The sequence below is a fragment of the Nematolebias whitei genome, chromosome 10 (genome assembly GCF_014905685.2).
Source record: "Nematolebias whitei isolate Nwh7 chromosome 10, NemWhi1, whole genome shotgun sequence".
NCBI lineage: Eukaryota > Metazoa > Chordata > Actinopteri > Cyprinodontiformes > Rivulidae > Nematolebias > Nematolebias whitei.
Window position 1 is genome coordinate 2,250,287 of NC_056507.1, and position 5,040 is coordinate 2,255,326.

Sequence of the window (5,040 nt, forward strand, 5' to 3'; positions counted from 1 at the left end):
ACAGAGCTTCAACAAACAGGTAAACAAACAGACAGAGCTTCAACAAACAGATAAACAAACAAACAGAGCTTCAACAAACAGGTAAACAAACAGGAGTTGGTGAGGCTCCACCTGTTCACTCTTCCTGCACCTGTTGGGACAGAACAAACTGGATTTACGGTACATTTATATCTTTTAGGCCCTTCTTTCATGTCACAAGGCGAGTGATAGTGTTTTTTCATGTCTTTCATTTGACTCATACCAAAATATCCCATGAACCACAGGACAGATCTTTTTATTAACTTTTTGAACATAATTATCAAATGTACTGCTACAACTAAATAACTTTTGGTGTGTATAACACCAACGTGTTGACTGATGGCCCACAAGAATTGAGCACCTTTACCAAGAGATATCAGAGATATTCAAGGATTCAAGGTTCTTTATTGTCATTCACATCGCATGTGGTACATGAGGGGGAACAAAATTGAGTGCACAGGGTCCCAGTTACATCCAAGAATAGCTAAATATAAATTGTAAAAAGAAACACTATGTTAAGATCTGAGATATAAACTAAGATATATGCTAAACGAATGATCAACGGTATGCTAAAAGATCTAAATAGTCACTAGATATCAATAGATATCATGATTGTGCAGCATGGCTACATACGGACTTATAAGCAGTGCCGAGATAAACAAACAGAATTCAAGTTTGATTATAGGGCGATTAAGGACCACAACGGGCAGAGTGGCTCAAACAGACCAGTTACGATACCACCCACTTTGCATCGACGATCCCGCTCACAGAGCGGGGAAACGAGTCCCAGTAGCAAATCACCTCCACCTGAGGAGAACTGAGAAAAGCTGCACTTACCAATGGCAAAGCGGCATATGTCTCCCGGCTGGCTAGGGAACACCTTGGGGTCCTTCTAGAAGAGCTGGAAGAGGTGGCTGTGGAGAGAAATGTCTGGACCTTCCTGCTCAACCTGCTGCCCCCGAAACTTGACTTCGGGACATGCTGAGGATGGATGGATGGATGGATGGATGGATGGATGGATGGAAAAAAATACAACGGTTGGTTTCACTTCATGAAACTTGACATTCAAATCCATCCTCAGTAGATGGTGTCAGATACTTTTTATCACCCCAGCTTCAAGGTGAAGGTTACAAAACAAGGTCAGTGTTATACAAGGTCTCTGTCCAGGCCATTGCTAAAGATTGCTGTATAGTAGTTTGTTGATGGACAAATAATGTGCTGTATCCTGATATATTCTGACCCTCAACATAACAATGTCAAAGACTTTGCAACTTTAAATGTTCTTCATTTAACTGCACAGATAACTTAAAAAAAGTCAAGACATAAAGGTCATAATGACACCAGAAGTAGATGACATTCATATTCATTCAACCTTTATTTAAACAGATAAATCACATTGAGCCTCAAAGACTCATTTACAAGTGAGACCAGTTTGGACAGACAAAAACAGTGGTTAACTGGACACATGGAGGAGTTGGAGGCGAAAAAATTCCTACCAGACTTTTTTTTTCTTGGCTGAGAAAAAAAAAGTTTAATATTAAAAAAACACCTCCAACAAACAAGCACATAGTGACGTAGACATTCTGCAGACGGGGGAGACGAGAGCGGTCAACATGATCATAGATGCTCTCGAGGTCCCTGTAAGAGTTCTGATAAGATAATCAGTCAGTGTCCTCCGGTGAGATCCATAAACATTCTCGAGGGATGTTGAGGAATGGCCAAGAATAACATCTATGAGAATCCAAGAGTCCTGAAATGATGACACAAGTTTATTCAGCTGGTTCATCTGGTTATCAGTTGGAAATTCCTCAGGGAGGGGGTGGTGAGTGTCAGATCACATGTTCTCCAGGTGAATTCAGATAAGATGACCTTCACGACCAGCCAAGGGAACCAAATTTAGATAAACACAGTTGTTTTGGGGACAGGCAGAACTTAATGACATCTACCTTGAGTCTGTGTTGGTCCACTCGGTTCTGAAATGTCCAAATTACATGATCACACTGATGGAAAGTGACTGAGTAAAATCCCCGAGATCCGATCCATTCTGCCCAAAGCATTTGAGTCTGGGTACTCGAGACACGAACCAAGCCATCATAAAGGCAAGCAGCGTGATCGGGTCCAAATTTGCTGCTGACCACTTCCTTGATTGTAGATAAAACCAGTAACCAGCCAAATCTAAAAAAGCAGGAACCAGTTATCGAAAATCCAATTAAATAAGCGTCCTTAAAATCCACAAATGGCAGCAGAGATAGACACATCATCAAGTCTTCAAGTCGATGAGATATCCAGCTGCGTGCCAACAGGGCAAATCGTCTCGCCTAAAGCCTGTCTTCTCTTCAAAGAAATGTTAAATTGTGTTGAGGGACCAACTGGTCAAAACAAGTCCATAATTATGGTTCGGAAGATACAAGAGAGGCTCAGAAGCAGTTTCACTGACAGAGCAGCAAAACAGAGAGGGAGAGGAGAAGCATCTGACCTCGTCGAGAGCAAGTGGTGAAGTGACACATGAAGTGACATTGATATCAGAGTCAGAGTCAGAGTCAGAGTTTCTTTATTGTCATTCGCACCTCATGTGGTACATGTGGTGGAGCGAAATTATGTACACAGGGTCCCAGTTACATCCAACAATAAAATGTATAAGAAAAACAGTAATAACATCTAAGATATGAACTAAGAAAAACATCAACTAAATATACACTAAGCACTCATAACATAAAACATTGAACATCACCACAAACATGAACATGAGTCTGTGAGCAGATGTGCACGCATGAACACATCAACATTGAAACAGATCAGCAGCAACATGAAACAGATCAGCAGCAACATGATATGGTTTTTCACAGTGATTATTCTAGTTAGAGATTCATGAGTCTAACAGCCTCAGGGTAGAAGCTGTTCCTCAGTCTAGTGGTTCTACACTTAATGCTCCTTAACCTCCTTCCTGAGGGGAGTGGGGCAAAAAGTGTGTGTGCTGGGTGGGTGGGGTCCTTCATGATGCAGGTGGCCCTCTTCCTGCATCTGGAGGTGTAGATGTCTGTGATGGTGGGGAGACTGACTCCAACATCTTCTGTGCAGCCTTCACCACTCTCTGCAAAGCTTTTCTTTCTGCAGCTGTGCAGCCTCCATGCCACACATTGATGCTGGAGCACAGGATGCTCTCCACTGCACACCTGGAGAAGGAGGTGAGGACTGAGCTTCCCAGACCAGCTCGCCTCAGCCGTCTGAGGAAGTAGAGTCTCTGATGAGCTTTCTTGATCAGGCTGGTGGTGTTGTTGCATGAAGTGACATATGCAGGTTTTTCCTTTTTCATCTACTGGTGTTGTCTTTTACGGTCACAGTGAATTATGCTAGTATGTTTTATTCTTGTTTTTGATTTCTGGAGGTCATTTCAGTATCCCAAACCTAGTATTTTGTGACCCACAGTAAGGTCCAAGCTCCTACTTTAGGAACCACTAGCATGGACAGCAGGTCAATAACAGAGATTGGGAGCGTTGTATGGTCGGCTCCTCGCACACGATCAATGCAAAATGCTTCAAATTGGCATGGAACATCTCTAACACGTCAGTTGTCTCAGGTTTCAAAATATGAGAGATACAGAAATGTTTGTGAAGTGTCTGTTCACAAACTTCTTAAGAGCACGACTCACAAAATAGGATTTTTAAAAGGGATCATATGCTGCACAGCAGTGCAGCTGGTCAACACGGTTGTCTTAGAGAAGGTTGCCGGTTTGACTTCTGGCTGGGTCTTTTGTGTGAGATTTGCATATTCTGACTGTGCATGGGTGTGTTTTTTCTGGGAACTCTGGTTTCCTTACAAAGGTTAACCAAGAACTCTTAAATTGTCATTAGGTGCGAGTTTTCTCTATGTGGTCTTGTGATGGACTGGTTTCTGGGACTGGTGCGCCAAAACTGAAGCTTTTTGGCTTAAGTTACATCAGCTCTATGTTTGCAGAAACAAAATACACTATACCTCAAATGAAATATTGACTGGGCTTGGTTTAGTTTTGAAGCTGCTTCGTTTCGTCTAAAACTGGGAGCTTTAATCTGTGCAGGGAACAATGGTCTTAAAACTACCAAGACGTCCTGCAGCAACACATACTGCCCAGTGTCAAAACGCTCAGTTGTAGCTAAAAGGTCCTTCAACAAGAAAATGACTCAAAACGTACAACTAAAGCATGAAGAATGGCTGCGATAAAAACCAACATTGGATTATTCATAAATGACCCTCGTGAGCCCAGATTTGTTTCTTATTGAACATTTCCTGCGCAGAGACTCAATCTTACAAACCTGAGGTAGCTGGAGCAGTTTGCTCCACTGTCTTTTCCTTTGACCTTTGCTGACACCCTTTTGTCACAAATCACTCCTGAAACTTTTCTCCATCACTCCATCCTGCCTGGACTCTCTTCTTCACCTCTTCACCACACTCCCCATGTTCCTGGACAGTGGACCCCAAGTCCTTGAAGTCCTGCACCTTTGTGACCTCTGCTCCTTGTAGCCTCACTGTTCCACCTCCTCCATCTCAAGTAGAAATCAAAACACACTAGATTAAATGGAAACAGTTTAACAGTAGCACTACATCCAAACACTGTTTTTCAAAGTGTGTGCACACTCCACTTAATTTGTGTTGTGCAAACCCAGGTGAGCCTTTCGTTATGGTTCTCACACCTGCAGGGAGTTGTAAATTGATCTTAAGAGCAATAAGATTAGATTCTCAGCTACACAAATAGTCACTCAGCCTAATCTAATCCCAGGCCAATAAAGGGCTCAAGGGATAAGGGTCTTAGTTAAAGGAGACTGTCAAATAAGGTGGAGTTTTTGATTTCTTCTCTCACCTGAAAGTACATTTATCTAATGAGCTTGACTACATGAATGCTCTTCAAATGGTTCCTTAATGAACGTCTACAAACATCAAAGACAGTAAATTAATTTACACCGATTTTTATTTAGAAAGGTGAGGTATCACTGTTCATTTGTCCATCCATCCATCCATCCATCCATCCATCCATCCATCCATCCATCC

General features: G+C 42.2%; 1 protein-coding gene across 1 annotated transcript in view; it reads right to left on the minus strand.

Annotated features, from left to right (window-relative positions):
* Positions 1-5,040, minus strand: part of lrp5 (low density lipoprotein receptor-related protein 5) — a 398,826-nt gene that overhangs the window by 384,264 nt on the left and 9,522 nt on the right. The window lies entirely within an intron of this gene.